Source organism: Octopus sinensis, linkage group LG16, assembly GCF_006345805.1.
Source record: "Octopus sinensis linkage group LG16, ASM634580v1, whole genome shotgun sequence".
Taxonomy (NCBI): domain Eukaryota; kingdom Metazoa; phylum Mollusca; class Cephalopoda; order Octopoda; family Octopodidae; genus Octopus; species Octopus sinensis.
The window spans coordinates 301,023-312,917 of record NC_043012.1 but is presented as its reverse complement, the minus strand read 5'-3'; the positions used below and the strand labels follow the sequence as shown (position 1 = coordinate 312,917).

At 38.3% G+C, this 11,895-nt stretch overlaps 1 long non-coding RNA gene across 1 annotated transcript in view; it reads left to right on the top strand.

Moving 5' to 3' along the window:
* Positions 1 to 2,997: 2,997 nt before the first annotated feature.
* Positions 2,998 to 11,895, top strand: part of LOC115220247 — a 12,966-nt gene continuing 4,068 nt past the window's right edge. Inside the window, exons 1-2 of the long non-coding RNA XR_003882490.2 lie at positions 2,998 to 3,985; positions 7,579 to 7,580. This is a non-coding gene — a long non-coding RNA (uncharacterized LOC115220247). The remainder of the gene's footprint in view (positions 3,986 to 7,578; positions 7,581 to 11,895) is intronic.

Here is an 11,895-nt window from a genome sequence, read left to right as displayed (position 1 = left end):
CTGCGTGGCACCTTCGGCAAGTGTCTTCTACTATAACCACGGGCCGACCAAGGCCTTGTGAGTGGATTTGGTAGACGGAAACTGAAAGAAGCTCGTCGTGTGTGTTTGTTCCCACAATAACACTTGTCAACCGATGCTGGTATGTTTACGTCCCCGTCACTAAGCGGTTCGGCAAGAGAGACCGATAGAATAAGTACTAGGCTTACAAAGAATAGGTCCTGGAGTCGATTTGGTCGACTAAAGGTGGTGCTCCAGCATGACCACAGTCAACTGACTGAAACAAATAAGGGATAAAAAAAATTATATATATATATATATATATATATATATATGTATATATATTCCTCAGTATTTGACCGGTACTTTGCTTCACCGATACCCCGGGGTGGGAGGGTGCAAAGTTTACTTCTGCAGTATTTACAATCAGAACGGAAAGAGGTGGCAGAAATATCGCTAAGCATTTTGTTCGACGCGCTGGCGATTCTGCCAGTTCACAGCCTTTTATAATAGTTTTTAATAATATAGACTCAAAACCCGAAAATCGAAGATGTGGTGCTGAGGATTACTCGATTACATCGCCTCCAGTATATCACTGGTACATTTTTTTTTTTCCACCCCGATAGAATGAAAGGTAAAGATAAACCGCGATAGTGTTTGAACTCGGAATGTAAGGCGCCGAAGCCAATACTGAAAATCGTTTTTCCGGTGATCTAAAGATTCTGCTAGCTAATCAGCTTAGTGATAGTCTGAGTTAGGTATCCCGGCCGAAATTTGGGGGGAAGGGTATGTCGATACCATCGACCCGAGTGCGTCACTGGTACGTAACAGTAACATATACAATTGGGGGTGGAGGGGGTTTACACGGATTTTTCTCACTTTATTGTAAATAATGCGGGTCTTCCAAGTTGTAGCGAGATTGATACATTCAACACACACACACACACACATACGTCTACGTGCGTGTGTGCGTTTGCGTGCGTGTGTGCGTTTGCGTGCGTGTGTGCGTTTGCGTGCGTGTGTGCGTTTGTGTGCGTGTGTGTGTGCGCGTCTGCGTGCGTGTGTGCGCGTCTGCGTGCGTGTGTGCGCGTCTGCGTGCGTGTGTGCGCGTCTGCGTGCGTGTGTGCGCGTCTGCGTGCGTGTGTGCGCGTCTGCGTGCGTGTGTGCGCGTCTGCGTGCGTGTGTGCGCGTCTGCGTGCGTGTGTGCGCGTGAGTTTGTTAGTGTGTCGGATCGCGCGTGCGTATGTATGTGTGTATGTATGTATATATATATAATATACGTGTGTGTGTGTATTCGCGCGCAGGTGCGTATATATATATATATATATATATATGTATGTGTATGTATATATATTTGTATATATATATAAGGGCCCGAGCAAAGTGATGCAGGAAGACATCACCCCCCCCCCCAATTATACCCAAGATAAAGATCCCTAAACATGCAGATTTCCCGAGCGCTGACGTATAGATCCTTCTACACAAATAACAACGCTATATATATTTATGCGAGGGTGTATAAATTATATGCAATCACGCAAAATCAAAGGGCAACGTGCTAGAAATAACCGAGCTGTTCTTACATCACCTCCAAAACGTCTTGAAAAAGGAAGGACACAGTCTAGTGTAGTTTGTTTTTGTTTTTTTTCTTATCTTGTATTACGGTATAAAACTGTGTGGTCCTGATTGGAACCCCTTCGATCATGACTTGACTTGACTGTCAGGGACAACCTAGGGTTAAATAAAGTCAACACAAAATCGCGCGAGCACGCGTATACACGCACATATTCTAAAAAAAAAACTAAATGTGTGTGTGTGTGTGTGTGTGTGTGTGTGTGTCTGGGTGTTTGTGTTTGTGTGTGCGTTTGTATTTGTGTGTGTGCGTTTGTATTTGTGTGTGTGCGTTTGTTTGTGTGTGTGCGTTTGTGTTTGTGTGTGTGCGTTTGTGTGTGTGTGATTAGATGCACACACACTCACACATATGCTCGTAGACTTGTGTGTGTGTGTTTACACGCACACACTCAGACTTGTGTGCGTATGTACGTGTTTACATGTACACACGCTCGCTCTCATAGATTTGTGTGTGCGTGTGTGTGTGTGTGTTTACATGCGCACACACGCACGCACGCACGCACGCACTCACACACGTAACATTATATCCGTATTTCTGCGTGAAATACATAAGTGACATATACATATATATATACGTTTTTTTACTTTTACATACATGTGTAGATTTATATATACATATAAACAAATGGTATACACACACACGCGTGTGTGTGTGTGTGTGTGCGTAGACATGAGACATTCACACAGTGGACGGAAGTGGGGGGGGTGACCGATAGATTTCTTTCCTTTCCTTCACACTACTACTACTACTACTTATTTATTTGTTTGTTTGTTTGTTTGTCCCGTTTCTACCGTCGCGCAAGCGCGCGCGTGTAAGCGTGTCTAGCCGGCCGCGTGAGTGTGTGTGTGTGTGTGTAGGTATGAGTAAGTATATGCGTATGTATGTACACGTATGTGCGTGCGTGTGTGTGTGTGTCTGTGTGTACGGATTTGATCGTGTACATGCATGTATATTTTATATATAGCGTGTGTATAGATATGTATATATATATATCGTGTGTGTGTGTGTGTATAGATATGTATATATATATACCTGTGTGTGTATGTGTGTATATATAGATATGTATATATCTGTGTGTGTGTGTATATAGATATGTTATATATATATGTGTGTGTGTGTGTGTGTGTGTGTATATATGCATAAACACACGTGTTTTACGTGCTAGTTTAACACCTTTGTTTATTTATCTGTATGCGACTGTATACAAATACACGTGTGTGTATGTATGTATGTATGTATGTATATGTGTATATATATATGTATGTATGTATGTATGTATGTATATGTGTATATATATATGTATGTGTGTGTATGTATATATATATATAATGTATACACACACACAACACACATAGATATAGATATCGCTCCCCCCTCTTCCTCTCATAGTGTGTATGTGTGTGAGTATATATTCTGCTTGAGTACACTTGAAAGAGGCTTCTGATTGGTCGGTTTGTGTGTTACCTTTTGAATGAATCTTATAAAATTGTGCGATTTGTAGTCAGCTGAAAGAGTGGACCAAATGCTGCCTTCCCCGACGCTCTGAGCCGCACGATACTCAAGGCACTACAACACATTCGAGTCGATCAGACGGACTTCGCCGGACTTGGCTTAGAGCAGGGAGAGCGAGAGTGAGGGAGAGAGGGAGAGTGTGTGAAAGACAGCATATATATACACACACACACACACACACACGCAGCACTTAAACAGCTACAAGTTTACATACTCGCATATATATATATATATATACGTTTATATATAAATATATATATATTTCACATACAATTTTGTATGTTTTTAAATATAGAAAAAGTTTTTACACATATATATATATTATACATATCTACATACGGACTAATTTAACTTTCTTACAAATCTGAAAATTGACGCTCTCTCATAGTCAATATATTTTGTATATACATATATATATATATATATATATATATATCATTTATAAGTATTTGATATATATCCTCATACAAAAACTTGCATATTAAGTTCTGAACACTTCAGAAAAAGAAAAAAAAAAAGCGAAAAATAGCTAATAGAAACATATACATAAAAAGTTATAAAACAAGTGTATGACTATTTGTGTGAGTTAACCACTGCTTACGTTAGCCACGCATGTAGTATATAAATATATATATATATATATAATATAAATATACACATTATATATAAATTCTATAGGGTTTGTGTGTGACTATATTTATTTATTTATTTGTATGACAAGAAGTTTTAAAAGAAACTTGCCGAAATCGAACCTGGATGTCACGGAACTTACTTCTACATAAAAAAAAAAATCTAAACAAAGTTCAATAAAATATCGACCACCAATTAAACCAACAACTGCGGGTAAATAGATCAATTAATCTAATTTAATTTATTGCATATGCTCTTGATCATATATATATATATATATATATATATGTACTGATATGTGTGTATTAATATATATATATATATATATATATATATATATATGTATGTATGTATGTATATTGTGTGTGATGTTTTTTTTGCTTTCTCTCAAATTTGTATTTTTTGTTGTTTGCTTTTTTTTTTTTTTACCTCGACTCCTCCTGCGCTCCGATTCAACCACCCTTTTCTTTTTTTTTTTTTTTTTTTTTTTTTCAATCTGCATTACCATTGTACCTTCTGTATCTTTCTGACTACCATCATCAATGTCCTTCCTTCATCGATCTTACTAAACGAACCTCTTTCAAGCTGCTTTTTTTTTCTTTTTATAAAACAAAACAAAAACAAAAACAAAACAAATTTCCTTGCCTGTGATCATTACCATCAATATTCTTATAACTCTTGTTATCGTCATCTTAATTATATGAAATTATAACCTGCTTCTCTTTTAACAGGTGAGTCTTTGAAACACACCTTCGCGCATATATATACATACATACATACATACATACGAAATTTTGGTCGAGTCTCTCTAGCTACACTGTGCACTCACAGACAATACATAGAGACTGGCCCAGGATATTCTATTAATCCCTACTTTGGTATTGAGCATTCTTTTTTCCCGACATACGGGTGTAACACCCACACCTATATATATATATATATATATATATATATATATAATATATATATATATATAATATATATATATATTATAATACACTATACACCATGATGGACGGAACCGAATCGGCTTACACATTAGGTTCACAATCTCGAGCAAAGGATCGAACCTACTATATGGCAACCTTGGGCAAATATCTTTTTTTCCATAGCTTCGAGCTGATCCAAAAAACTTGTAAATTTAAATGTTCCGGGAAACTTATTGAAGCCTGTACAATGGATTGTACCTCTAACTGAAAAAAAAATAATAATAATAATTAAAATACACCCTTGCCACCCACCGTGGTCACGATGATTCTTACTGCTGGTGTAGGGTACGTTCCCGTGTCCGTGGAATATCCAATGCGAAAGTACTCTTGGTCGAACTATTGAACACTGATAGATCCGTAATCAATAGATTTCGACGAACAGCCAAATAATAATGACACAAAACACGTGTACATATGTGTACATTCGTGCAATATTTTGATTCGTTAACAACGAAAGTTTTCGATTAGTTACGTCTTCTGTATCACATGTGCATTTCGTCCTATATATTTATATAGTATATATTTCTCTCTCTCTCTTTCTCTTCCTTCCTTCTTCCTCTCTCTCTCTCTCTCTCTCTCTCTCGTAACAATATACATCACCAATGTAAACAGTCCACTTTTAATGAAACCACTTTTATTGACAGCTAAACCACTTGTGTTTTTGTGTGTGTATTTGCGAGTGTGCGCACACGCGCACTTATTACACAATGTTTGCGTGTATGCACACACGCATATATATATATATATATATATATATATAAAATCTTCATAACACGCGCGCGCATATGTGTATAAGTGTGTGTGTGTGTGTGTATATATATATATGTGTGTGTGTGGTGTGTGGGCCATATGTAAGCGTGTATTCGGTGGCATGTCTTAGTTTTAAATATAATTGTCAAACATGCATTAATTCAAAACACAATTACCTTTCAGTATTATACTCTTAATTAATGAATCCTTTAATTAACGATTTTTTTTTTTTCGTTTTTTTTTACTTGTCTTTTTTTTTTGTGGCGGGGTTTGCTATTGGGCGAGGAGGGTTGTTTTCTGATTTTCGTTTTTTACGTGTGGCAGTAGCCACAAGTTTTTGCTTTTATTTAGCTTCAAGTGGGCCTTGATTGAATCGATAAACCGATGGCATACCGTTACTTTAAAATCGATCCCTTTTCCTCAGCATAGTGAACTACGAAATACATCCTTTAATGTTCCCTTCATTTAATACGCTAGATCGGCTTTTCTCAACCGTTCTGTCCTAAGTCCTACTTATATATATATATATATATATATTCATACATCATTTTATGCACCCGGAGAATCATTAGACATGTTTCCTGGTGGGATTAGGTGTTCCGGATTTTTCAACAATGACACCCTCACGCAGTCGACCCAACAAGAGCTGACCAAATTCCAGGTTGTATCCAGTTAGAATTACCCTTGGTAGCACTATCCCTTCTTAGGCTCGAACGTCCAGCTCCACAACCACCTTGAGGCAATCGTTGCTGCCTCCGCAGCCAACTGGATGGTCTTCCGCCTACTAAACCCTCCTCATATTCAGAAGAAGGACTGGCCTGCAACCCCGCTTCTGCATCCCTCTTCGATGGGTTTCACACCGTATTTGCCACCCATTGCTTCCATAGAGCGCGAAAGAATTTTTAATTATTACAAGATTTATTCGCTCCATTCTGAGTTTCCACATTCCACCAAATTGCCATGCTCTGTTACAAGGGACTTATTTCCTCACTTAAAAGAAAAAGAAAAAAAAAACCGCGCTAGTTTGATTTCGCGAGAGTTTGAGATTTGGCGATTAGTACTAAGATATATAGATGGATGGATCTACATTACATCTATGACGAACAGACCTTTCGTATTTAAAGGGGTTCCAACTGAAGCGATCTCATCACTTTGGTGAATCGGGGATTACAGTCCTTATCGTATTTGTAAGATAAGGTGTAGTTTGAGTGAGATTTGGTTGCTATTTCCAGCAGGTTGGACAACCACCTGGAGACTCCCTCGTTATTCTGACTGCTGCTTGTGTGTGTTATTGGTTATCGCTGAACTTGAAATCTTCTCGCATGTTTTTTTCTTCTTCTTAATCAGCCAGTAGATAGTGCTTGTCTGTGTCTGGCTGTCAACCTTGTACCATTATGTAAATTAACTGTGTCAGTCACAAGTTTTGTTTACATTTTAATAACTAGCTTCTCGCTACTATCATCGCCGCCAGTTTGTGAAGAATAGTGGGGACCAATTGTTGCCGTACAACGAAACTCGTCGCTATTAACTAAAGTCGCCCAGTTTTACCACCTCCACTTGGCACACACTGGGTTCCTTCAGCGGAACCCACTCTGTTGCAAACGTCCATGCTAGGCTTCAAGATTGAGGATTCTTCCCTCACTCACGCACTCCCTTTCGCTAGTCTCGGAGGCCCTGTAAATGTCATGGGCACTACTTCTCTCCGACTAAAAGATACAAAAACACAAAATGAACTCTCATCCTTCAAGATTAATTTTACGCTTTTATTAGTTTCTTATGAGGATGTTTGATATTTGGGTGTTGATTTTTCGGTATAGATTTTGTTATTCATGTAGCTTCCAATTACCATTTATTTATGTCAAGATTTCTATTTGTGTTGAACTCATCAAATTGTTTTCCGATATCGTCTACATATTTTTTTTTATTCTTTGTGTGTGTGAGATATGTTGCTATAGTTATTGTAAGTTCATGTCCAGTTGACGAAAGTGTGGCACATTTTATGGTTAACATGGTTAACTCGTCAAGGATTTGATTTCTATGTGTTTTATCATAATAAAAAATGATCAGAAGTTTAATCGGTAGCTTCATATTAGTGTTTCCGTCATATATATTGTTACAGCTGCTTCATGGCTTGCTGTTTTTTTGTTGTTTAACCCTAGGTAAGTGCAGAGAGAGCAGACTTGTTCAGTTATTCCAACTGTGACTATCATATCGTGAATCGGGGACTTCATTGTCTCATGAAGTTTTCAGTTTTGATGACATTAGGGAAAGATCTGATGGGGGGTAATTTTATTTTAGCAGTACGAGTTATCATATACAGCGTCCCTTGTTGGTTCACATACAAGCATTGTTGACATACTGAACGAAATTCGATCCTTTTTTTTTTTTCTTTGACAAACTGTTCATTTACCTTCAACACACAAGTTGTTTTGTGTAATACATTAAGTAGGGGGGGTTGGGGGGGGGTTCATGTGTAAGGAAAATGGTACAGGAGCGAAGCGGAGACAAAAAAAAAAAAACTAAGTCTTTTCAAGTTTTGATTTTTTTTTTTTTTTCTTTTTTCCCCGTAATCGTAATTTTCATGTTTTCAAGGTATGAAATACAAGAATACTTAAATTCTTTAAGGGGCTTGTCTTTTTCTGAGACACTACTGATTTTTTTCGGTAGTGGTGGCAGTTAATGCATTCCCTTTGTTCCGTATACTTCATGATGTTGCGTACATTTATATATTCCTTATCGATTAGTTTTTCCATTGATCTGTCTCCCGATGAGCAAAATTACTTTCTCTGCTAATTCACAAGTAATTACGGCATAATTATATTCATGATGAAATTTGATCTATCACAAGTAATTACGGCATAATTATATTCATGATGAAATTTGATCTATCACAAGTAATTACGGCATATTTATATTCATGATGAAATTTCATCTGCAAAATAAAATCGGGAAAGATCCCGAAATCTCGCGGGATCCAGAAATTGCATTGTTGCAAATAAAGCGCAATCGACTAATGCGGAAATGTGAAAGAAGTGTTTCTTCGCACCACAGACACACACAAACACACATTAAAAAAAAAAAACATGGTTAAAAGTGTAAAGGACCGAAAAAAACATATTCTCCTCTTTAGTTTCTGCTCGTAGGTTGGTAGACTAAATGATTTCAGATCTAAGTAACAAGTTCACTATAGGCTCCTCGAAGGGACGGACCTAATGCAGACGACGACAGACTATGAACTAGCAAACACCTCGTCTGCTTGTCAGACAGGAATTTAATGAAATACCAATATTTCTAATCAGTTCCACATTTGTGCGCACGCGCACTCGCGACACAAATGCACATTCACGCCCATATACGCGTGCACACACCCAATTCACTCATCTGTATATCTGCATACATGCATTGATTCAGTGATCGAGCTGGCAGAAACGTTAGCACGCCGGGCGAAAAGCGTAGCCGTATTTCGTCTGCCGTTACGTTTTGAGTTCAAATTCCACCGAGGTCGACTTTGCCTTTCATCCTTTCGGGGGTCGAAAAATTAAGTACCAGTTACGCACTGGGGTCGATGTAATCGACTTACTCCGTTTGTCTGTCCTTGTTTCTCCCCTTTATGTTTAGCCCCTTGTGGGTAATAAAGAAACAGATTCAGTGATCCAGATATATCATCATGTCACTGCCCCAGGGCTCTTTTTAAACATATTTTAAACATAAAATTATACTCTCGTCTTTAATAAATGCAATGTCATCTCAGTGGCAACTGCTCTCTATCCCCAGCGTATTTTGTGCCACGTGATGATACTGTCATATATCTACGTCTTTAAGAAGAACATGGCTTGGCTATCCACATTGGAGCAGGGTTTGGATAGGTTTCTCGGTGTCCACTCTGATCTAGAGTAGGAGGAACTCAATGCTCCTCTATGTATACTGGGCTCCACCATATTTCTTTAACCCGGGACTTGTAATGGTTCTATGACTTGTAATGGTTCTATGGCACCCTGCTCACAACAACAAATACACTAACAACCACGTTATGGATAAGATCAGGATACGGAAGTTGGAGGCAAAATGTAAACAGGAAAAAAAAATGATTTTTCGAAATCCTAATTTTCTTTATCAAGAATACTTTAAGAAACAAATCAACCTTTTCCTTTCACATGCGGTGTGGAACATATCAGAAACTCCGCCACCAAGCCCCACCCCTATCTATTTATCAAGCTATATTCCTATCTATCTGTTTCCCTCTATTATTGAATAGTCCGTCAAGCTAAACTTCATTTCCTAGTCAGCTAGTTGTATAATAAATTCTTAGTGTTGAGTTATATAAGTATGCGAAACATCGCCGTATTTTTAATATCCTTTAAAATAAACTTAAATAAACGTGCACACATTAAATGTAAATCCATACGCCACACACTTGTGTGTATGTACAGTGGTGTACCTAAAAGTTTCTTTCTGTCTGACAATTGATCAGTTTCTTTTTATTTACCTAGCTTGTTAAAAATATTTCAATATAGGCGCAGGAGTGGATGTGTGGTAAGTAGCTTGTTTACTAACCACATGGTTCCGGGTTCAGTGCCACTGCGTGGCACCTTGGGCAAGTGTCTTCTACTATAGCCTCGGGCCGACCAAAGCCTTGTGAGTGGATTTGGTAGACGGAAACTGAAAGAAGCCCGTCGTATATATGCATATATATATATATGCGTGTGTGTGTGCTTGTGTGTCTGTGTTTGTCCCCCTAGCATTGCTTGACAACCGATGCTGGTGTGTTTACGTCCCCGTCACTTAGCGGTTCGGCAAAAGAGACCGATAGAATAAGTACTGGGCTTACAAAAACAATAAGTCCCGGGGTCGAGTTGCTCGATTAAAGGCGGTGCTCCAGCATGGCCGCAGTCAAATGACTGAAACAAGTAAAAGAGTATACGGAAGAAAAAGGCTTTGTTACGGCCAGAAAGGTCTCTGATCAGGAAAGGACAACACCAAACAGAAAAGCAATCAACACACATTTTACATAAATAAATAAATGACTACTAAGATTATTAAATCAAGGTAATCACCGTTACATGATGTAATTCATTCATTGACATAAAACCAGCAAAGCTTCAAAATTTTGTAGCTATTCGGTGATACCACGTATGTGTAATGTAAATAGTTTTGAGCCAATGAAGGAGCCTGTGATTACTAAGACAAATGAAACTGGATTAATTACTTAAACACAATATACTTTTTTTTAAATTTTTTTAGAAATTTGAGAATTCTAGCAAGTCGGTTTTGTGTGGGTTTTTCCTCCTCCCACCCTTTTATTTTACCAGGGGAGGGGGGACGTTGTCTACATAAATGTTCGACAAATACACAGAAATTTCGTCAGCTCTGGATATGATACATAAATGTAAAATATATCATCTGTTATATAGTGTCTAGAGAAATAGAGATATTTGCTGAACTTAATCTTTCCCGTAGAGGCACTTCTTGTACAGAATGCGGGTCGTCCTTAACTCTTCGCAACACAATTTAAATATCATGTGCGTGCGTGCGTGTGTGTGTGTGTGTGTGTGTGTGTGTGTGTGTGTGTGTGTGTGTGTGTGTGTGTGTGTGTGTGTGTGTGTGTGTTTCTGTGTGTGTGTGTGTGTGTGTTTCTGTGTGTGTGTGTGTGTGTGTGTGTGTGTATGGACGCACAAACAAACAAACATTTTGATATTAAGCTGAGAGTTGTTCAGTGCCTTTCAGAAAAAACTTAATCTTTCCCGTAGAGGCACTTCTTGTACAGAATGCGGGTCCTCCTTAACTCTTCGCAACACAATTTAAATATCATGTATGTATGTGTGTGTGTATGGACGCACAACCAACCAACCAAACAAACATTTTGATATTAAGCTGAGAGTTGTTCAGTACCTTTCAGAAAAGTATATATATTTTTTTACAACGCAAGGGTTGAGTGACTTTCAAGTTTCTGCTTTACCAGCTGTCATAACTGCGTGCTGAAACTTCGAAGTCACTGCCAAACCTTTCTTTGCAAACACATCACATTCCATGCATCCACGTCCCACACATATTTGAAATCAATACGTTGGGAAATCGGTCATCAAGTTCAGAGAGTATATCGATTTTAACTGTTCGTGTATACTGTCGTTGTTTTTTCACTGTTGGTGAATCCTGACTGAGCAGTTTTATATGCGAAGGCGTTCCAGTCATGGCTTCCTCACCTTCCCCTATCTCTACACTGAAGTGTGCGTTAACATTAAGACGGACAGAAGTATTTAAGGGAGATATGACTGCTATTTCTAGCTAGGTGTTCGACAGATAGGGGTAACTTCACTGAGTTAGATTTTTGTCACTGCTATTGTCTACACTGTTTCTTTGCCCTCCAAGTCTGCTCTGATCCAAAGG